We start from the raw sequence: 24,182 nt of genomic DNA on the forward strand, positions 1-24,182 counted from the left end.
GCAACTCCTTGAAATCAGAAAAGGGGGTATCCTACTCACTCTAAGTATCTGTGAACAATCAAAGGAACATGGAAATAATAACTGATTGATCAGTATGGAGCCAGTTTTCAGATAAAACATATGGGTTGCTTGAGATATACAATTATGAGAAATCTACTTACATCAATCTTTGTATCTGACTGAGTTTCTGGTCAGCACAACCTAGGTCCTTAGTTACGGGCCTCTAAACAGCAGGAAGAGGTGGTCCAGTTTCTCAGCAACCCAGGACTAGGTTCAAACAGTGCAAAAGTTTTCTCCCAATTTCTACAATTGAATAAACTTCTCTCATGAGACAGAAGTTGGACTAGACCCATAACTGAATAGAAAGGGAACAGATCTAGCTCCAAAATTGAGCCATAAGATGGAGTCAGAGTGGTTCACTCAGTTCTGACAATTAATCACTTGCTGTCCTAATCTCCTCAATTCTCCCTTTTGATTTGTGGGAGGAGTAGGTAGCCCACTCCCCCCATGGATAACTTATCTATAAGCCAAATCTATAAGGTTTTTCACTTATTCATAATCAAAATTATATAAGTCAGGTTACAAATCAGACTACTTAGAGAGCTCACAGTGGACTAATTTTGAAAAAGGAGATGTGTATGTCACCAAGGTAATCAAGACAAATAAACGCTGTGAAACAAAGGCCAAAGCAATACAATAATGATAATCAATATAACATCAAATCTTCATGTATCTTTGTAACCCACTCCCAATGTCTCTTTATTTATTTATTTTAGGCAATTGGGGTTAAGTGACTTGCCCAGGGTCACACAGCTAATAAGTGTCAAGTGTTTGGTCTGAGGCCAGATTTGAACTCAGGTCCTCCAGACTTCAGGGCTGGTGCTTTATCCACTGTGCCACCTAGCTGCCCTCCAATGTCTATTTAATCATCACATTTTGTCAAGTCCCAGATGTTTCATGTAGTTTTCTGGTCTCTGGAAATCTTCTCTTGAACATTCAGGAATAAGCTTCATTCTCAGGATAGCTATGAAGGGGGCTCTCCTTCTCTGGTTCCAAATAAAAGGAGATGTCTTACTTCTCCCCCCACCCCAAGTGTCTATGAACAATCAAAGGAACATGGAAACAATAACTGATTGATCAATATAGAGCCAGTTTTAATTGAATAGAAAGGGAACTGAGCTAGCTCCAGAATTGAGTCAAAAAGATGGAATCATCGTGGTTCAATCAATTCCCACAATTAACCACTTGCTGTCCTTATCACCTCAATTCCCTCAGAGCCCCCACCAATATGCTTCCTAATAACATCCAGACAGTAGACTCAACTCTTAGCAAACACAAGTTCTTACTCAAATGACATATAAATCATTCCCTTTTCACCCCAGTAAACCTGAAGTGCACTTTTTCACAAATACAGAGAGTGAATGGAGAGAAAGAGGGCACAAACTTGAAGAACAACGGTAGCGAGGAACTCACACCTCTGGAATTTCAGGGCTAAGTGTTATTTCAGTTCAGAGCATGGTGTCAGTGATGCAGGAGTCACTCTGTTATTCATACCTGGGCTGGCTGTCTTGCATAGAAAAAGACATAGACAAAGACAGAGACATAAACATAGACATAGACACATACACAGACAGACATAGAGCTAGAAGGCCACTCTAAGGCAATCTACTCTAACCTCTTCACTTTTCCAGTTGCAAACATTGAGGCTCATGAAGGTTAAGTGATGTTCCCAAGTCACACAGGTAGCAAGATATCAAATGGGATTTGAATCCAGGTCCTTTGACGCCAGAACCAGAGATTTCTCCACTGTACCACTACCATAAATGTTAATGGAAGCAACTTTAAGTGGCAATAAAATTCAGATAAAAATCACTGGACAATTGGTATTATTTTTTGAAACTGCACTTTCTTTTAGCAAACTGAAAAATATTGTTTTACTTTGCTGAGTTACTGAAAATTCCTCAGGTAATTAGAGGATAAACTCAATCACTTTTCAGACATTCTGAGACTTTTGAAGCTTTCAAATAATCAATATGATCTGCAGGATTTCACTGAAACTTTCCTAGAGAAGGCTTCTTCTTGGTCACAAGACCATTTTCTCCTGCCCTCACAAATTCCCAAACCTCCCCAAAATAAAAGTTACGTGCAAGAGGTAAACAATTAGAGTTATCTTCACAAACTAAGATACTAAGAAGAGGAACAATTTAAAAACATGATGAATTAATAACATACAAAACTAATCCCAAATCCCTAATTCTTTCACTTAGAACCCCCTCTTGCATCTGCTTCCGTGCTCTGGCAGGTTGAAAAACTAGATCCATAAGAATTGTGCTCTGGGATGAGTTCAGCAATTTCTGTGCTGCTGTGAAAGTCTCTGACAGCACACTACTTACTTCTCCCTTTACCCCACCAGCCCCAGCCCTAACCCAACCATTCTGTGGCAATAAGCAACAGAACTTAACTTTGCCCTACCCTTGGCAGAAAGGGGTAGGTATAAGAAAGCTAAAGCATGCAGTGCTTGTGGTAGTAACTGCATGTGGACAACAGTGCTCAGCCTGGGAACTGAAGAACAGAGGAAATTGAAGGAAGAAATCATCACTTTTGAGGGGATATACCAGACCCGAAAGAAAGAGGATTAGTATCCAGCTAAGACCATTTAGGTCCTCCAGAAGTCAAATGGAGTAAAGACTGAGGTTGGTGAAAAGTGAATTCCCCTGCATAAAGGAGGCTGAGATGGCTCTCATGTTCAGTCTTCAGGGAATCCACCATTAAAGTGAGAGGAGTCAAAAAGTGAGAAATAGGAGGAATAAAAAAGACTGAAATTTACCAGAGATCTCAGGAGGCAGAACACTTAGTTTAAAACCCTAAGGAGAAGCAGATAAATCAAAGAACCATGAAAAAAAAAACAGAAGGAAAAATGACTCAGAAGATGAATTCAAATGAGTCCAGATGTCCCTAAATAAATATTGCGAGACAAGGGAAAGTTAAAGCAACACTTGATGAGACGAAGGTATATATGGATTCCCAAGACATAGAACCACAGCAGGCTGTTCCTGAATGGTTCAAGGAATATGTTCCTGAGAATTATGAAAGCACTATTCATGGCTTGCACAACAGAAATAATAGACACAGTAGAAAAACTTGAATGTATGGTGCCGAGTCTTTCCAAACAAGTAAAATAGAACACACTTGATTGGGAATTAAACAGAAGTGAAGAATAATCTGGAAGAAGAGAAGGCAGAAAGTAATAACATTAACAGAATACATAATCTCTATGCAAGCAAAACATATTGATCTCAAAGATAAAATGCATAGAGACAACTTATGAATTATAGGTCTCCCAGCAAACTACAAGTCAAAAAAACTAACCACCATAATACAATTTTGCAAGTGACCAGGAAAAAGACTTTCAAATATGAAGGAAAGGAAATTTAAATAACACAGAACCACTAAAAATCAGAGTAGATGTAATAATGTATTACAAAAAACAAAAGAGCTCAAAATGTAACCCCAAATGACATACCTCAATGATCTGAGCCTAATCATTCATGAAAAAGATAGATATTAAATAAAAGTCATTTGAAGTATGCTTATGCTCCTCCCCCAAAAAAGATATCATATTATTCAATTTGTAAATACCTCAGAGAACAAAAACACAAGAAAGGTAAAGAAATATAGTTACCAAGGAAAGCACATGTAATTAAATGCATTATTCCATCTCTAGAAACTATTAAAGGGAAAAAAGTTGAAAGAGAGAGACTTGTTAAAACCAATAGCAATCAAATAACAATAGAGTCCATTGAGAGATTTCTTTCTGAAAAATCGACAAGGAGAGAAAGATGAAAGTGGAACTTTTGTTGTTGTTGACAGTTGTAGTTTTATTGTAGTTGATATCATTGACAGATTTACTCCAAATTGCTTTGCTCTTTAAACAAATTAAAAATTCTTTTAGGGCAAAATACAAGGTATATTTAAAAGTAAAGGGGTACATTTGGGTGCATTTTTGTTATCACATGATCACATCATAATAGAAAATAACTAGTAACATCGATGATATGGAGGACAATTTTGTCTTCTGGACTATATAGTGGTACAACTTGAACAGGAGCCATCCTACAAAAGCATAAGTAAAAAGAGCAAAGTTTTGCAACATGAATATTTTTACAACATATTACACACATATTACAACGTGAATGAATATTTTCTACAACCAGGAAACACAACAGTCTTTCTAATTCATGTCACAAAATGTTTACATAATTTTGGTCTCAATTTGCTTGAAGCATAATGAAGGTGGAAGTTAAATAAGAGAAATGAGTAGAAGAACAAGCCTGAAACACCATTGATTAAATCAATCCTATAACCCACCCTCCCAAGTAAATCAGTATGTGTGTTAGTAAGCCCAGAATGGGAGGGAGAGAGAAGGCAGAAGATACAGGGGAAAATGCAAGTACTTTAATCAAATCAATGGTAAAAAGTAAAGGGAAACTAACTCCTGTAATCTCTTAGGAAGAAGACAAGAGAATGGGTGAGGTGGCAAAGGGAGGATTTGAAATGCAGAAAGAATGGGAGGAATCTCAATTCAGTGGTAGGATGGGGTCCCACTGATGAGCCCTTCCATGGGAGGACTGATATATATGGAAGATGCAGACCTAATCATGGGTCAATCTGTAGGGATATGGTGCATAGAGAGAATGGTGTACCTCTGAGGGAGTGATGTGCTTCCATGGATAACATCTTGCTTTAGGAAAAGGACAATCTGAGTTTTCAGGGACAGCAACATCCAGAAGGGTGCTGGAGGGGTCATTTCATAGATGGAAAGCATATGGGAAAAGCAGACGGGAAACAAAATGTTTATAGGTTGGTGGTGTGGGTGGGTAGGTAGGATTGGGGCACAGAATCAGGGACATAATAAAATTTCTACTATGGGACAATGCTTCTATTCTCTCTCTCCTAAAGGAATTGATACTTTATGAATGAGGGGCCAAAATGGAGTCCTTGGAATTGCTGGACCTAGTTTGGATTGTTAGAGGGACTAGAAGAATAACTCAGCAGTAAGACATTCAAAAGATTCAAGGGCAATCTCGAAACACAATCCTAGGTCAGGCTAGAATTTGAAGGAACCATGTGTCCAAAAGGCCTGAGCTTGAACGTTGAGTTCACATGCAGCTTATAAGCTAAGCATAGTGAGCAGAGTTGAATCTTTTTTTCAACTAACTTTTTGTTTTCTGAATTACATGTAAAAATTTTTTTTTAACAATTTTTTAAAAATTTTGAGTTCCCAATTTTCTTCCTCCTTTCCCCTTCTTTCCCCTCCTTGAGAAGGAAAGCAATTTGATGTAGATTATACTTGTGTAGTCATGAAAAACATTTCCAGGGGCAGCTAGGTGGCAAAGTGGATAGAGCACTGGCCCTGGAGTCAGGAGGGCCTGAGTTCAAGTCCTGCCTCAGATACATAATACTTACTAGCTGTGTGACTCTGGCCAAGTCACTTAACCCCAATTGCCTCATGCAAACAAAAACAAAACATATTTTCAGATTGGCCATGTCCTGAAGGAAAAAAACACACACATGAAAAATAAAGTTTTTTTTAAACCTGCACCTGACACTTTAATTTAGTTGTAGAAAATATTTTATCCTCTGTACAAAATTCTTCAGAACATTAACTATCAGAGAATAATCAACAAACATTTATTAATTCCCTACAATATACGCAAGTTAGTTTGGGAGGGAGGGTACAACCAGTCATGTGAACAGGAAAAGCACCATGTAGTACATTGTCCAGGAACCAAAAGGAACCAGGAAGCCAAAAAATAAAGTTTTTTAAAAGTATACTTTGATCTACTTTCAGACTAATTGTAAAACTATAGACCATTAGAGCAGAAAGGACATTGGAGATTATCAAATCCAACCCTCCACGCTTCTTCCTTGGATTCTGAACTCAAGAGACTTAAGACAACTGATTCTCTGTGCAATGTCTGACAAGTACAGGCATACCTCAGGGATATTGTGTTTGGAGTTTCAGGTCAATTTTTTTTTCTTTTCTTTGGAAAAATGATGCAATGTAACTTAAAATCAACTTGGTAGAAGAGGAGGAAAAGCTTTTTAATTTGTTGGTGGAGGAGGAGGAGGAATGTTTCCAAATCCTTCCGAAGGAAGAGGGAGTCCACAACATTAGGTGCATAGGAATTGGGAAGTCTACTTCTGGGTTTGGGAGGTATACCTCTGGAGCTGGGGGGTGAACAGGTGCTGGAGGATGTACCCCTGGAGCTGGAGGATGCACTTTGGGAGCAGGAAGATGTACCCCAGAAGTGGGGGTATAACCCAGGAGTTGGGCAGTATATTCCAGGAACTGCAGGGTGAACCCTAGGAGCAGAGTGACGAACTCTAGGTGTGTGGGAGGGCATCTGAAAAGGCCCAGGAAGGCCTGGGGGAGCAGGACCACTGGGAGGTATGGGTGGCAGAGGCATGCTACCTAGGGGTAATGATAGCAAGGACTCTGGTGGAGGTGGTTGAGGAGGCAAATCAGTCATTAGAGGGGGTGGGGGCTGCTTCACTCCAGGAGGACCAGCAGGGAGGGCTGGAGAAGTAGGCAGCTTCTCCATCTTAAAATGGAACTGGAGAAAAATTGCGTAGTTTCTCTGTTCCAGGGGGTCCAAAACTTCCCCTCTGCCTTGTCAATCTCTCTCCTTGGCACCTTGAAAGCAATGGTTTAACTGGGCTCAGCTGCCATTAAAATATACTGCCAGCATCTGTCTGAGGATTCAATCCTCTGCTCATATGCAGACATGAACCCGTGGCATGAAGTGATGCTCTCAGTGATTTCAGGATAGTTAATCTGGAAGAGGAGACTCTGCTGGCCCATCTGCGTCCAGCTGCTTGGTCACTTTGTAGCCTGGACAACCAGTTTTCACCAACTTTTTCACTTCCACTTTGACTTCCTCTGGTGGCAGCTGGGCTGGAGCCTCCTTAGCCTCTTTAGCTACTCTCCAGCCAAATTTGTTCAGTGCTTTTTATCTTGACTATGTGCTAAGTAGCTTCCCTCCTTATTGTGAAATGTTAAGCAGGCTTTGCATTTATAAGAACCCAAATGATTCTTCATCAAGTATGGATCCTTGTTGATATCAATAGTTTCAAAAGCCAATTGTCGGAGGCATTCTGTTGCTCTCTGAGGATGAAGCCACCTCAACACTCCCAGTCTTGCCCCCAGGCCCATGGTGATGGTCTTTGTACTTCAGTCACTGAAGAAAGAAATCCTCACAGAAACCCCTGAAGTGGTCAGAACCAGCGCCAGGAGCCCCTCCACTGTTATCTCCCCAGATCAGTTTCCAAGAAGAAAGATTGTGCCCAGGTTCTTATTTAAGACCTTATGTAGCTCCACCCTACTCAGTTAACCCCATCTTAACTAGCTGCTAACACACTCTCAAAAGAATATTCTGTTTACATCTCTAAGTTGTGGGAAGTGTCTCTCCTCCGATTCTGGCAAGCCCGGTGAAGAGCCACAAGGCAGTTTTCTTTGAGACAATGAAACCTATTTCACCTGGTCATTGTTCACCCCCTGGCCCACCCCCAGTCTATCCCTGTCTGACCTACAGCCAGCTGCCACTTCACCCTCCAATCCAAATCTCCAGATACCATGCCTAGGAGGATGTAAGTCATTGCTCAGAGCTCAGAATTCCTGGTGATCAAGCAGTCTCCTCTTCAAACTATTATTGTGGGTGGATGGAGCACAGGCAACTGTCTGCATGGAAGGTCTCCAGGCAAGCCCTCTATCTGGGCTTGGGGGTCTCTCCATATGTCAGTTCTTTCAATTTGAGGGTTGCTTTTTTTTTTTATTTGTTTTTGGTTTCTTCCCTTGGAGGGCAGAGAGCATAGAGAGAGCATGGTACTGTAAAGTTAACATCAGTGTTTTTTTGAACTTCTGATTTCTTTCAGAGTTCTTTATATAAAATAGAATTTGCATAATGCAAATTTGTGTAATGAAAACTTATATGAGAACTATATTCAACTGAGAGTCTGCCAGGGGTTTGTATGATGGTTTGACATAAAATTTAGCAATATACACTTTTGTCAATGTGTGTTTCTGTAATTATAAATGGAATTTTAAGAGCAAAGTAAATCCCCAGTGTCAGTCATGATGGCTGCCATAGTCTTCTTGTTGATCTTATCTGAAAAATTCAGAAGATTTAAAAAGTTTTATTCATATTTCATTTTTACAATACATTTAAATTATTCCTACTTTGTGAAAGCAAGTGTAAAACAGTGAAGTAAAATTAATAATACAGTGATGTTATCTGAAATTGCAATCGACACTTCTCAACATTCCCCATCACTATTTTCAAAAACTAAGAAAAATCAATTTTCTTACTCTTATCCTCCACTGCATTGGAGAAAAAATTTTATTGTAACAAATATGCATAATAAAATTCTAATTCCCACAATGGTTGGAAAAAAAAGTTATGTCTCATTCTATACCCTAAGTTTTTTACATTTCTGTAATGAATAGCACATTTTACTACCAATCCTCTGGAATCAGATAGTCATTTTCTTGACTATAGTTCATGCCTTTTTTTTTTGGTGAGACAATCAGGGTTAAGTGTCTTGCCCAGGGTCATAGTAAGTTTCAAGTGTCTGAGGCTGGATTTGAACTCAGGTCCTCTTGACACCAAGACCAGAGCTGTATCTACTGCACCACCTAGCTGCACCCCCCCTTTTTTTTTTACATTGTTCTTATTGTACAAATTCTTTTCTTGGTTCCATTCATTTAATTTTTAATCAGTTTATAAGAATCTTCAAAATTGTTCATTTTTATAATATTGATGATAGGGAATAAATTTTCTCTGGTTCTGCTTACTTCACTCTTCATTGGTTCAAGCAAGTCTTTCATTTAAAAGAAATTCCATTAAAATTTTATTGATGTTTTCTTTTTCTTACATGACCATAGTATCCCACATATGGTTCTCTCCCCCACCCTGTACCACTTTTCCCAGAGCCATCCCATAAAACATAGTGGTTTGTCTGGTTTTAGAGAGAAAAAAGTCTGCATAATTAGTGAATAGATTGAGAAAGCCCCAAAACATGTGTAGTGTGTAACATCTGTGGATTTCCCACTGCCATCAAGTTGTAGGTTGAGGGTATCTTATCATATCTTAATTTGGGTTCCACTTGATCTTTATAATTTGTTATGTTTACTTTTGATTCTTTGGTGGGTCATCGCTCTTTCTACTCATGTCTTTTAGAAATCAACTTCCTCATTCTTGAATTTTCTAAACTCACATAGTTTGTTGAGCATATTCCGTCTTTCATCTTGGACTATCAATATGTCTTATGCTGACCTCCCCCTAGTACGCAGTTCCTTGCCTGAATATTACAAAATAAGGCAAATTTCTCCCTGCTCCCAAAATGAAGTACATCACAATATAGGAACAACAAAATCATATATAGGGTTTGGGGACTGGGATTTCCATCTGGAGGAAGTGTCAGTAGGTGTCATAAAACAAGTGTTATCCTCATTGTCATCATCATTATCATGCTCTGTGGTTTCTTCAGCCTCATCTGATATTGGGTCGACAGTCAGAATATTTTCATTCTTGGAGTAGAGGCCAATGGAAAATAGAGGCCAGAGAGGCTCTAAAAAGGAGCTGGTGAATGTATAGATGTGGCATCTACTGTCTGTATCATAAAACATTATGTCTCCTGCCTCATAATCCAAAAAGATCCCTACTTTGTTGAGTTTTCCTCTTAAGGGAATTCTGGTCCTAGGTGTGGTACAGGCTATATAGTTATTTCGTCTTAGACTCAAAAGCCAGTATCCAGTAGAAGAAGATGGTGAAATCTTTCCAATTCTTTTTGCAGAGTTCTCACAAAGACCAACATCCCAAGCAGAACTGTTTCCCACTGTCACCTCCCAATAATGTCTTCCAGACTTGAAGCTCTGAGCCGCTAGAACGGGACCACATAGATCGGGTCTCTCCACAGTACAATGCAATTCCTTCCATGAATCTCTTTCTCTCATTGTTTTCATATCTGTGGATATGATGATTCCAGGATGGGCAGTTTCAGGATCCAGACTGATTTCCTCTACAGAAACAGAAATATCAACAGTTCTAAGGAGTTAGCATATAAAAGTCCCCAACTAGAGCAACCAGGGGTTTATTGACCTTTTTATTAAAAGAGAATGACTAAGGTCTTGATGGATACTGAGAAGGCACTGAGTAGAAGAAACCCAACACTTGTAGCTTTAGAGACTCAGGGGGTCATTTTCCATGCACAGCACTACTTAAAAGGGTCACTGTAAGTCCAAAGTATCCCTGAAGGTTCAGAGGTCCACCAAGTAGATGGAAGTAGGCCCGTATGCTAACACAGATTCAATGGAGTTTGGAGTTTTACATAATGTTTTGGGGCATTCGGGCTTCACCTCCATAAAGGGTTCTTTCTGTTGGCTAAAGATGGCCTCACTGAGATTAGGCATCATAGTAACATCTTAAGATGCAAATTTCACATGTTTCACTACTGTCAATGTTGTCCAAGTCTAAAGAATAAGTGCCTTCACCTTTTATAGCACTGTCTGGATGCTAGAAACCAGAGAATTGGAAGGGGGTGGGAGGAAGAATCTGGGACCACACTAAAAGACATTCGTCTCCCCACTGGAGAGAGAGGTGAAGAAATGAAATTCACTTCTCTAAATTTCAGCCTATTCATCACGTGTCACTTGAGCGGTCTGAAAGACTCAGCCACCTTCTTCTGGCATGTAGGCCAGATGATTTTGTTCTTAGACACTCTACAGCACTCAAGATCCACTGGACTATTTCAACCCAAGATCACTTTAATCAATATTATATCTAGTCTTATATTCACCCTCGTGGAATTGAAAATGGATATTTCATGATTAGTTATTGATTGAGAATTGTACCTAATCAGAATTAACATTTGTGAATCAAATTCAGATTTGATTGTATAGGCCCTATTAGTAGAAATTTTAAGTTTAATTTCCCTATTCTTGTGGGCCAAAGTCCAACCACAAAAATTCTAGCCTGTGAGTTTTTGCTGACCATGAGGGGATATGAGTCAATCTGGTGATAGGATGTTAGTCAGGGAATGTTGGTCTATCTGGTGAGGAACCGATATAAGTAGCACCAACCAATCAGGTGGTTAAATACAGTCACTGTGTAAATACTATTAAGAAAAGTTGCTCTGTCGGATTCATCCTTGACTACTGAGGAGTCTTGGATCCAATTTATTAGTATTTACTAGCCATCCTAATAAACTAATCATGCTTAGAACTTTGTGCCTCAGTTTCTCTTTGTCATGATACTCCTCCCTCTAACAACCTCCATGTGCATGTTCCCCTCCCCATCATGAGAGTCTGATCTTTCACTATAAACAAAACCTAATTTCTTTATAGGAAAAAAGATCCCATTCCATTCTATTTCCTCCAGTAGATTTCCCCCTCTATCATCCCCACTCTCACAGTAATCTTTAATTTCTTTCAGTCTACTGACTGATTCCCTGATTCCTCTAACATATCCATGCCTTCCCCATCCTCAAAAATCCCTCGCTTGAAGCTTCCATGCCTACTAGATTGCATTCTGTATTTCTCCTTTTTTATAGCTAAACTCCTTTTGGAGCCTGGCTACAATCAGTGCCTTCACTACCTTTCCTCTCACTCTCTTCTTAATTCTCAGCAGTATGGCTTTTGACCTCATCATTCAACTGGAACTGGTCTCTCCAAAGTTACCAATGATTTCTTAATGGTCAAACCCAAAGATTTCCCCTCTATTTTCATCTTTCCTGGCTTCTCTGCATCCTTTGACACTGTTGATTACCCTCTTCTCCCTCTTCTCTAACCTCCAGGTTTTTGTAACTTTGTACACTCTCCTCCTACCTGTCTAACCCCTCTCTCAGTCTGTCCTGAGACCTCTTCTATCCTTCCTCATAGATCTTTGCATATTATTTTTCCCATTAGATGGTGAGTTCCTTGACAGTAAGGACTTTGCCTTTCTTTATATGCCCTGTACTTCACACTGTGCCAGACTCATAAAAGGTGCTTTACAAATGGTTTTTTACTTGACTTCACTTGGACAGGAAAGCTCAGAATTTCATAAAGGTGATGTCCCTTGTGTAAAAGAGGTCTCAATAAAGAAGCAGAAAAAAAATTGCTGAGAGGAGTCTTGAGGCAGTACCTAAAAATACCACTTCCTTCTTTGGAATAGGCTGGGAGTGGGGTAGGGAAAGAGAGGAGGGTATTAATGGGTTATATTTCCAGATAACCAGACATAAAACCAACTCATTCACCAAGTTATCACTGTCACACAGGTCACTCTACTTACCACGGAATTTTGTCTTGATTGTTTTTTTCTGATTCAAGCTCCTCCTCAAGTGAGGCTGGAGCAGTCGGAAGGACTGTGCTACGGCTGACAGTTGTTGATTGGGCCAGAGGTTGTTGATAAAACAAACTTTCCGGCATACAGGACATTTAAAATGGTTCCCATTAGCTGAATAAATGTGGTGGTGGATACAGTCTTCGCAGAAATGGTGACCACATTCTATAGACATGGCACTTGTGTAGAAATCTAAGCAGATAGAGCATATCATCTCTTCTGAAATACTTGAAGTAAGATTTGAGGCCATGATTCTTAAAAAAAAAGAGAACAAAGAGAAGGATTAGTTAGTCCATAATACTAAGTTAATATAGTATCACAGTCTTTATTGAGCAAGCAAATCCATTTCACAGATACAGGGGAGAAAGACAAACCTGAGACTTTTCTCTGAGCAACTGAAAATTCAAGGAAAATTACCCCTGAATGTGTATCACAGGCAGGAGCAGAACCAGGCAAAGTGATTTATTTAATAGAGTATTGGACATAGAGTCAAGAAGATCTGATTCAAATCCTGTCTCAGATACTAGTTGTGTGTCCCTGGAAAAGTCAGTTAACCTTTCTAAGACTAAAATTCCCTCATCTGTAAAAGGGGGTAATATTAAAGGATACCTATTTCTTTTTTTTTTTTTTTTGCCTTTTTTGGTGAGGCAATCAGGGTTAAGTGACTTGCCTAAGGTCACACAGCTAGTACACAGCTAGTACGTGTCATGTGTCTGAGGCCAGATGTGAACTAATCAGGGTTAAGTGACTTGCCTGGTCACACAGCTTGTACGTGTCATGTGTCTGAGGCCAGATGTGAACTCAGGTCCTTCCGAGTCCAGGGCCGGTGCTCTATCTACTGCTCCACCTAGCTGCCCCTAAAGGATAGGTATTTCACAAGGTTGTTGTGAAGATAAAATTAGATTATGTATAATAAAGCGTTTTGTATGCAGTATTTTTATTCTTGGCACAGAATCAATTTAAAAAATACAATAATAGCAAAAATAATGAAGATACATAATGAAGTATCTACCACTCAGCTGTACTGCCCTCCCTCAGTCTCTCCTAGTCACTAGATATCCCCAAATAGTACATAAACAGCTAGATAGTGAAGTGAATAAGATGTTGGGCCTAGAGTCAGGAAGACTCCCCTTCCTGAATTCAAATCTGGCTTCAGATACTTTATTTTTCCCCCGTGCTTTTTTTGCTCCCGCCCCCCCAATCATATGTATTTCCCCATGTTTCCTTAAATTTTAAGTCAAGACAAATTTTGACATTCATTTTTAAAAAGTTTGAATTCCAAATTTTCCCTCTTCCTCTCAACTACCCACTCTTTAAGACCGTAAGCAATTTGATATTGGTTATATATGTATAATCATGTAAAACGTATTTTCATATTAGTCATGTTGTGAAAGAAAACACAAAAATGAGCTGGAGAAGGAAATGGCAAACCACTCCAGTATCTTTGCCAAGAAAACCCCAAATGGAGTCACAAAGACACAACTGAAATGACTCAACAACAATAACCTCCACAATGTTACAGAGCATCTCTTTGAATCCCTAAGCCTTTACCTGACAAAAGTGACAGGACTGATAATAACACTTCCATATTAAGGCTTGCAAATTATGAAAAATAGTACAGCTGTTATGATCCACTAAAAAACCAACATTTCCAGAAGTAACCACTCACCTTTCTGATGCCTCTGATTTGGGTTTTTCCCTGTTCTTGGAGCTCCTCTCAGTTTCCAAGAAGAAAGATTCTGCCCTAGTTCTTATTTAAGGCCTTATATAGCTCCACCCTAACCCAATTAGCCCCATTTTAATTGGCTGCTAGCACACTCTCAAAAGAATAGGTTGATTACATCTCTAAGCTGTGGGATGTGTCTCTTCACTGACTCTGACAAACCTGTGAAGTCGAACAAAGCAGTTTTCTTTGAGACTTTAAGATAATGAAATCTATTTCTATAAAAATGGTGTTTGGCACTGGGAATACCGAAAAGAAAAACCAAAGTCCCTGCCCTCAGGACGGTTTACGTTCCCCTGGGGACATGTAACATGAATGCCGATAAGTGCACACAAAGTATATATAAGAAGTTGTGCAAAATACCAGAGAGAGGGGACAGGGTGAGGGATGGGGATGGGGGTGGGGCGTGGGGGGACTGGGGTAGGGGGAAGGGCACTACCAACTTGTGATGAAAGATAAGCCTTCTCTTCATCTGGCCGTTTTTCACTCCGGGCCCAACTGCCAGTCCATCCCTCTGACCTATACACCCTGCTGTCACTCCACCCTCCAATCCAAATCTCCAAACGATATGCCTAGAAGCCATTCATCTGAGCTCAGCATTCCTGGGGATCAAGCAGCCTCCTCTACATTTGTGCAACAAACACTCTCTTCTCTCCTTCCCTTTTTTCCACCTCTAGATGAAAGAAGTATGATTTCATCAACACACCTATTGCCTCTGGAAGGTGGCCCACCCAATTATTCCACTCTGATAGTCTAAACCAATTCCCTGAGGGCTGCTCATTGATTTAAAAAAGCCACAAACTGACATTGTCTACATTTTATAGTATCTTTATTTTATTAAATATTTTCCAATTACATCTTAATCTGGTACATGGCACAGGAGTGTCATGGATAATATGTGTCACTTCTAGCCTAAGAGAGTTCTCAGACCTTAAAGCTCTTTCCTGGTCAACACTACACTAGGCCATTCCTCTATGAGTATGGGTCTCAGGTTTGATGCCCCTCTGTCTTGTTACCCCCTGCACTTAACAGGTACTTAGCATTCAGTAAACACTTAATAAAAGTTTTTCAATCATTTGCTACCGAGCATCTATTATGGAAAATTTAAACGAATGGACAAATAAGGTTAAGAGAAGGTTCAGAGTATGTGAGGATCAGTTGTAGAATTTGGGGTACCATTTCAACATCCAAGGTCTTCTAACAGACCTCAATTAGCCTCTTTCTTTTTCTGAATTCCTTCAAGAATCAGGTCAAACCCTACCTTCCTCAGGATTTTCAGATCCCCATCTTTCACTTCCTCCCTTCCCTCTGAAATCACCTTCGATTTATACTGTATCTATTTTTTACACACTTAGCTACTTCTATAATGTCTCCTCCATTAGAATGTAACCTCCATTGAAGATTGTGAGGATGGTGTTTTTGCCCTTCTTTAGCACAGTAACTGGTATTACATTGTTGCTGCTGAGTCAAGTCTGACTCTTCATGACCTCCATCTGGGGTTTTATTGGCAAAAAAAAAAAAAAAACTTGAATGGTTTGCTGTTTCCTTCTCTAGCTCATTTTACAGATGAAGAACTGAGGCAAATAGGGTTAAGTGACTTCTCCAGGGTCACACAGCTAGTAAGTGTCTGAGGCCAAATTTGAGCTCATGAAGATGAGTCTTCCTAACTCCAGACCCAGCACTCTATTCATTGTACCACCTAGCTACTCTTCCCCACCCCCCCACAATAAAACTGGTATAATAGTATCTTAATATTGCGTTATTCACTGACTTATTGATAGAAGCAGATGACTGCCCTAGAAATATCCATAAAATCAAGAACATATCCAGCTGTTCTGATAAGTAATTTGGAACTACGTCCCAAAGTTACTAAATTTGTTGACTCAGTTATGAGGCCTATACCCCAAAAAATTAAAGATAGAGGAAAAGAATCCATTATACAAAAATATTTATAACAGTTCTTTTCATAGTAGGAAAAAACCTCTGGAAACTAAGAGGATTCCTACCTATTGTAGAATGGTTAACCACATTGTGGTATGTGAATGTAATGGAATATTATTGTGCCATTAGAGAAAAAAAAGACAAAATGGACAATTTCAGAGGAAAATGGTAAGACCTTTATGATCTGATGCAGAGTGAAGTGAACAGAATTAGGAGAACAATACATATGTGACAGCAACATTATAGAGGAAAAACTAGTTTGCAAGATTTAGAACTCCAAATAATCCAATGATATACCAGTAGACCACAAAGACTGAAGGTGAATCATACCACCCCCCCTCAAATCAGAGAAGTTATTGACTTAAAATCCTGAATGAGACAGAATATATGGAAATGACCAATATAAGTATTTGTTTTGCTACATTATGCATATTTACTGTGAGAAGTTTAAAACATTGTTGGGGGGAGGACAATAAAAACTTGTTAAAATTAATTTTTAAAATTTTAAAAAAGGAAAAATCATATGGCTCCTTAGAGGTTACTAATGTGGAAATTTCAAGCAAAATCTCAAATTTTCTTTAAAAAAAGGCAATCAAGGACACACTTTGGGCATCTGTTATTTCATTTCAATTCAGTTAGTTTAAAAAAATGTACTAAATATTAACCATGTGCAAAGTACAGGAAACACAAAAATAAAAATTACATAGACCCTGGCTTCAAAGATCTTACATTTTATTGTGATAAACCATTTTCTTGAGAGGACATTAGGGAGAAGAAGAGGATTTTACTGGAGAGTTTTGGTTTTCAAACTTCATCATCTCAAAAGCTTTAGAAAGAAATGGTAGAGATAGGATTCCAGATTGGAAATACCTGTCCTCCCTCAATATCCTTTTTTTCAACCTGTACGTTTAAAAGAAAACGCAGGAGCAGACTTTTTAGCTGGTTCTCTTATCCACTTCTAGGGTTAACTTCACTCAGCTCCAGGGGTCTTTTGCTCTTTAAAACTCTTACCAAGCCATCTCAGCCCAAATCCATTGTCTCTGACAATCATCAGGCTCCCCTGTGTATGCAGATAGATAATCAAAGTCTGAAAGGGGTACACTTTATAAGGTGTAAATATTCCACTTCAAAGTCTGAAGGGGTCCCTATTACCTTCCTGTTATACTCTGCAAATTCAGTCACTCAGAGTTTCAAAAGGAGCATGCCTTTGATCATTTCTATTACTTGTCCCTTCCATCCTGTATTTTCATCAAGATAATGACCTTTGACTTGGAATGGTAGAATAAAAATGAGTCACAGGACATTGAAACCCAAGTTAGAAAATGGAAAGAGCCACTAGGTGCCCTTTGTGCACTGAAGTCAGCAGGCCTAGATGAACAGTATCCCAGGCTACTGAAAGGAGATGGAATGGGATGTTCTAAGACTGAAAAAAGACAAATACCCCATATTACTCCCAAAAGAGAAGAGGGTGAAATGTACAATCTAGGCCAGTGAGCTTAGCTTTGAGTCTTCCAATTATTAAAGGGATGGTTTGTTCTGTTCATATTTGGAAGGGAAGTGGTGATCACTAAGAGCCAGTATAACTTCAACAAATAATCAATTAATGAACATTATTAAGCACTATATTCCAGGCATTGTGCTATACTCTTTATTAAGAACGTATCATGCCAGATGAACCTAATTTCATTTTTTTTGGACGCCTTTTGGTTTTTTACTTCACATTGATTTTCATATATAATCCTCCCTTTCTTTCCTACCCAATAAATCTTCCCTTATAATCAAGATTTTGAGAGAAAATAAAGCTCAACAAAATGAATCAATACTGACAGCGTATACAACATTTCACTCTCATAGAATCCCACCTTTCCAAAGAAAGGAAGGGTGTATTCATTTTCTTTTCATAAAGGGTTGCTAGACTGTAGGTGAATGCTGTAGTCATAGGGTCCCTTTTTCAACAAAACACCTGAGGAACTCTCATTTTATTCTTTTAGACTATATGTATAGATGTAATCTAGATAGTAGCAAGGTTAGATAGATTTGAAATTGGTCTAGGGGTGGAGTTGGGGGTGGGGGTGGGGCAGCTAGGTGGCACAGTGGCTAGAGCTCCAGAGTCAAGAGGATCTGAATTCAAATCCAGTCTCAGACACTTGACACTTAACCAAGTGTGTGACCCTGGGCAAGTCACTTAATCCACATGTAATTGGTCTTAAGGACCACACCTAAAGGGTACTAACTTAAATCAATATCAGCTTTGAGTGTTGAGGTGCCGGTATCTGTCCTTGATCCAGTGCTAGTTACAATTTTTGTATAACTTGGATAAAGATGACATTTAGTCAGCATTCTTTGCATCTCCCACTCTTCCAACTGTCCTTGGTAACCAAAGTCCAAAAAAGGATGCTCCCCTCCCCCAATTCTGTAGTCTGTGATTGTACTTGAAAAATGATGGAGGGCTGAAAATACTTCTGGGATATGGATTCTATTAATCAGAGACTGATGACTAAGTATGCCTCACTGCAATGATTCTCACCCAGGAACACATGGGGGAAGAGGGCAGGAAGGGAGGAGGAAAAGAATAAGCCTTTATCAAGGACCTACTAAATGCTAGGCCTGAGCGGTGCTAAACACTTTACAAATATTATCTCGTTTGCTCCTCACATCAGCACCTGAGGTTGGTGTTAATATTTAACTACATTTTGGAGTACAGGAACCTGAACTTAAAAGTGATAAACCAATGTCTGAGGTCAAATTTAAACTCAGGTGAGGAAAACCCCAAATGGAGTCAGAAAGGGTGTTGACGGGACTGAAAAAAGACTGAACAAACTGTTCCTGAATTCAGACCCAGCATTCTTCCCATTTGTACCTGTGGCACAAAAAGCCAGAAGCAGAAAGATACAAAGGAACGATTTGGACTGAATTGCCCTGGTACCTTTCGCGTGATCCCTACGAAATGAGACCTTTCCTTCCACGACCCAGTTAGCTCCCGCCTCACACGTACACAGGTGTTGTGCTTTGTTTATCCACGAAAGACAATTCTGTCACACTCAGCAAATTTCTACTAGTTTTGTACCAAGAGCAAAATGTGTACACGAGACCCAATTACCCCGTGTCCCATCCACAAGGTGGAGTCCTTGGCCCTGAAGTAGGCTGTTAGTAAAAACGTCTATGTGTAACAGAGCTCAGCTTCAGCTTGGAGAGTGGACTGCCTGCAGTGATTGTGATTCAGAGAAGTGCCTGTCTTTGGAGAGAACCTCCCAGGAACCTGATTCCCGGCGGGGGAGATTGTTCCCCAGGAACCTGATTCCCGGTGGGGGAGATTGTTCTGTGGTGCAGGGCGCAGGGTGCCTTTCCTACAAATCCTGCAGGGAGCCTTCCCCTTCGCTGTGTGCCCAGTTTCTATTTTACCAATCGCCCTGCGGTCATACCCACCTCTCTGCTTTGCTAGCCTGCTTCTTCCCTTCCCTTCCCTCTACTACTTAACAATTCTTAGTTTTTCCGTCTTGTTGCATTCTCCATTAAAATTTAAATTTCACCAAAAAAACAGCTCCAACGCTACCTAAGAATGTCGTAAGAGGAACCAGAAGTAGCTCCTTTACGGGGCTGGGGGATTAGCTCAAATGGTAGAGCGCTCGCTTAGCATGCGAGAGGTAGCGGGATCGATGCCCGCATCCTCCACGACAATTTTATATGCACGGGTTTCAGAAAGACAGGTATTTATCCTAAATGTGTCCAATAAGATAGGGTTTTATATATACCCCAAGTTGAAAGATTGGCTCCTTTACAGGGATCGTCTACTGAAGATGTGCCTTGTTCACCCTTAAAGAGTGAGTCCAAAATTTAGGAGACCGGAATCGCCGTCGCAGTCGATCTAGTCCAAGCCGAGAGACAGTAAGACTATATACCTAATTCTTGGATTGGAATTTTTTTTGCGCTGGTCTAGCGATCCAGAATCAGCGCTTTCACTTTCAATTCCAGTCAAAGAAAGTGGTCTTCTCTGAACATCCTCCGCTTCTTTTTGACTCTGGAGTGACCGTGGGAGTGCCTTAGGTAGCCGGTTACTTGCCCCAAAGTCCGAAGGGAAGGGAGCAAGACAGACTTACTGAAAATCACTCTCTATTTTTTCACTTGGAAAAATACAAGTTCGTTCCTCAGCAAAATAGCTCAAGGTACGAAATAGTGGAAAAGTTGGCTGCGACCGAATCCGAGTCTTTCCATCTGCCCAAAGCTGGGTGTTCCTGAAAGGGGTGGAGCAGTTACCCCTGTGCCTAGAGAATGAGATTGCACATCTAGGACCCACACAAAAGCGCCTTGTCTCTGACCCAGAGCAGGCCACTCTCCTACACACCTGGGGAGACTACGAGGGAGTCCTAGATGTCTCTGCAGCCTTAGACAGGCTTTGCAACGTAGGCAGAGACCACAGAGAAAAACAGAGGGCGACATGCCTGCCCTCCGACGCCAGGACAAAAATTGTCTTGCTGAACTCTTCTCCAATTTTCAGGAGTTAACAATTAGGAAGCCAAGAGCCAGTGAGGAGGGAGGAGAAGGTCCCAGACGAGCAGAAATGGCCTGGAGAGGAGAAAAGCCCCAGAAAGCGAGGGGAAGGAAGGAACCCGTGGAACTTCTCCTCCTCCTTAGTTCTCCAATGTGAGCGCTCCGGGGGACAGAAAAAGGGGGGAGGCGAGGAGAGTGTGAAGGGAAATCTCTGGTGAGGACAGTGAGAAAGTAAGTTCACCTGGTGGGGGCCACAGGAACTTAGCTCATAGCTGTCCTAGGGAATGAGGAGAAGGGAAGGCACAGGGAGAGGGGACAGAGAGGCTGAGGCCGAACTGAGACTTAAGAGTAGGATAATAGGTCTAATCTGTAGAGAAAAGAGAGAGAGCAACGAGGAATATTTATATTTGATTTATTTATTATAATTATTATCAAGTGCATATTTTAAAAGGAAATTCAACAAGCATTTATTAAGAACCCTCCATTTCCAAGTCTGGGGATATACAAACGAGGAAGACCTTGACCTCGAGGAGTTTACATTCTAAAGGAAAAAAAAAAAACGGAGAAACATCTAAAACAGTTTCAGAAGTGTTGGGGCAAGGAAACAGATGAAGTGCTCCAGGAGTATTTGGAGAGGAATAGGATGATCTCGCCTACTGTCGTCAGGGAAGGAAAAACGGAGCAACTGGAACCTGAGCTAAGCTTTAATGAGAAAATCTTTAGAAGCCTGAAAGCAGAGGTTCATACAAAGATCTCTGGGGAGAAGGCACTGAGGAGGGAGACAGAGGGCAGCTGAAATTTGGGAAACAGTTTAGTGCTCCAGGATGGCTGGAATGTAGAGTGCAGGAAAGAAGGTAAAAGTGAAATAAGTATTAGAGAGGTAGTTGGATAATAGAGGGGCTTCAATGCCAGACTAAGAAGTTTTCTTTTTTATGTCACTGGAAAACACTGAAGAATAGTAAGTAGGAAAGTGTCTTCATCAAATCTCTGTTTTAGGCAATTTATTCTAGCATCTATGGAATGCCTGGATTGGAGATGAAGCTGGAGGCTGGAGGACCACTCCAAACCCTATTTCAAAGTGAGGTGATGAAAGGAAGACCTCAGGCCCCAATAGGGACCCTAAATGAAACTGAGCCTGATCACAGATTACAAAGCCTTTATTATCTGAGAAAAGCTTGCAAGGTATGAAGGGGAAGAGAGACAGAGACACAGAGAGAGATAGAGAGAGACAGAGAGTTCTCAGATGTTCAAAGGGGAGTAGAAAAAGTGTGAGATGATATAGTTTCTAGAGGCTTGGGGGTGGGGAGTGGGAAGGTTAAGAAGACATCTGTAGACACAATAAGCCAGGCAGCAGAATGTTTAAAAAGTCTGGAGCAAGGTCTGGAGTCTGCAGCTACTATTCAAGGTTGCCCTTGGGCTGGTCAAGACTGATTCTGTGGTTTCTGGCTGCTCCACGCATCTCCAAATTCAACTAGAGTTCATTCAAAGCATCACAGGTATGTCAAGCAGTTTTGGGCTTCAGAAGCCTTTCTGTTTGGCTAGTTGAGTAACTCTGACAAGTTAGTGTAGTTATTACAGAGTCTATGCTAACAGATAAGAGTCCAAATTTGAGTGGTAGCCCTGTGACAGAGAGGAGTTGGAGAGGTGAGGGGGAGGGTACAATCCAGAGGACTTGCAACTGATTTAGATATGGGCAGGTGGAGGAGTAGTGGGCAGCTAAGTGATGCAGTAGATACAGCCTTGGATCTGGAGTTGGGAAGATCTGAGTTCAAATTGGGCCTCAGACACTTACTAGCTGTGTGACCCTGGGCAAGTCACTTAACCCCACTTGCCTCAGTTCCTCATCTGTTAAAAAAAAAGGGGGGGGGTTGGACACATTGGAGAAGGAAATGGCAAACCACTTCAGTATCTTTGCCAAAACAAACAAAACAACCCACAGGCTTGTTCATGGGGTCATGAAGAGTCTGACATGATTCAACAACAATAGGGAATGTAGGAGATGGGGTGGGATGGGGTGAGGGAGAAAGGAACAAGCAAGTAGTCCAGAGAAGTTTGCTTCAGAATAATTCCAGTCTCCCTTGTCACAGAGAAAGTCCCAAGCTCTGCTCAGATTTTTTAGTTTGGAGAAGAATAAAGTGCACAAGAGAATCTTTCCCACTACTCTCGAGTATCCCAAGGCACAGAGTAGCATTGCTAGTAATTCAGGTGGCGTTGGAGGCCAAGAATGCTTTGCAGCGTCCTCTAGCTTTGCTATTAGTCTCCAAAATAATTTTTGGTCCTAAATCTCTAATTTTATAATCCCTACCATTCCTGAGGAGCCTCCAGTTTATGTTGGGGACCTTGTAGCTTTCTCTTACCTCGATCAGGTTAAAAAAAAGAAAAAGGGCAAACCTGGAAGCTTTGCCTTGAGGGCTTTTCAGACTGTTCGTTTCAGGATGAATAGTTAGGAAATTTAAACCCACCTGCTGACATTTTACCTCTAGGGAAACTCACCTAACTCTCCACGACCTTGGGCTCCACACAGAAAGTTCCCAATCCCTCTTCCTTTGGAATTTTCCTTGCAATCTACAAACCAGTTCAACAATGTGTTCAGTCATCCTCGACAAATAAGACCCTTCCCAGATACTTGGAAGAGGCACATTTGGAGACAAGTGTGAGTGCGGAGGGAGAGGCTTCTCACCTAAACTATCTCTTTGGGGGAGGGAGAGGGGGAGGGGGGAGGGAGGGTGCGTTAACAAACATTTGTTCTTCATCAGCTCTGACTTCCCTTTCCCTAAGACTTTCTCCAGCACAGAGGAGGACTGGGAGGTAGTCTGAAAAAAGCTATCAAAGATTCTGGTCTTCATGCTTAGGCTGGTTAACTTGTTAGGAGATCCTGGATACCTATCACCCCAGGAAAAATTCTGCCTCTCTTCTTCCATCTCCTCTTCTACTACAAGATCCTGTAATAGCATCAACCAATCAGAACTGTTCTCTCTAGTCTTGAGTCTAGTCTCTATTCACCTGGCTACAGGACCAATCCTCCTGACCCCAGGTTGTATGTGAGAATTATTGGGAGAATTAATTGGAATGGGGTGGGAGAGATCTGAAAATTTGTTTTTGATTGTTCTGGGGATTAGGGATGACAGAACACTCTTTAAGTAGAGAGCATGGGATACATGGGTTCAAACCCTAAATTGGCTTCTTTATCACAGTATACCCAATACAATCCTGTTTTCTTACTGCTCCATTAATTCTGCAATAACAGGCTATGAGGTGGGGGGAAGGGACCACACAAACACATTCTGCAGAGTTAAATTTGGGGTTCTGCAGAAGCCTGGGGCTGAAATTCTACCCCTAAAAGAAGTAAACTTACTCTTGAGGGGAGGGGCTGTCTTTGGCCTTTCTTTGTCTCCCCATCCCTTAGCACAGTACTCAACATATCATAAGCTCTTAATTAAATGCTTGCTGACTTGAGGAGAAAAAGAAAAATATTGACTCTGCTACTTATTTCCTGTTTGACTTTAAACAAGTCACTCTAATTCTCTGGGCCTCAATTTCCTCATCTGTAAAATGAGGGAATCTCCTATGTTTAAATCTTTAATTCTCATTGATGGGTTACATATAATCTTATTGATTACAGGTGAACTATAAGATATATTACATGATAA

At 40.6% G+C, this 24,182-nt stretch overlaps 1 non-coding gene and 1 pseudogene across 1 annotated transcript; one reads left to right on the forward strand and one right to left on the reverse strand.

Annotated features, from left to right (window-relative positions):
• Positions 1–213: 213 nt before the first annotated feature.
• LOC114041291 lies at positions 214–7,659 on the reverse strand (annotated as a pseudogene).
• Positions 7,660–19,643: 11,984 nt separating this feature from the next.
• On the forward strand, positions 19,644–19,716 carry TRNAA-AGC. The gene has a single exon. It is a non-coding gene; the product is annotated as a tRNA-Ala (tRNA).
• Positions 19,717–24,182: the final 4,466 nt, after the last annotated feature.

The sequence above is a fragment of the Vombatus ursinus genome, unplaced genomic scaffold, assembly GCF_900497805.2.
Source record: "Vombatus ursinus unplaced genomic scaffold, bare-nosed wombat genome assembly UNPS02014171.1, whole genome shotgun sequence".
Taxonomy (NCBI): Eukaryota; Metazoa; Chordata; class Mammalia; order Diprotodontia; family Vombatidae; genus Vombatus; species Vombatus ursinus.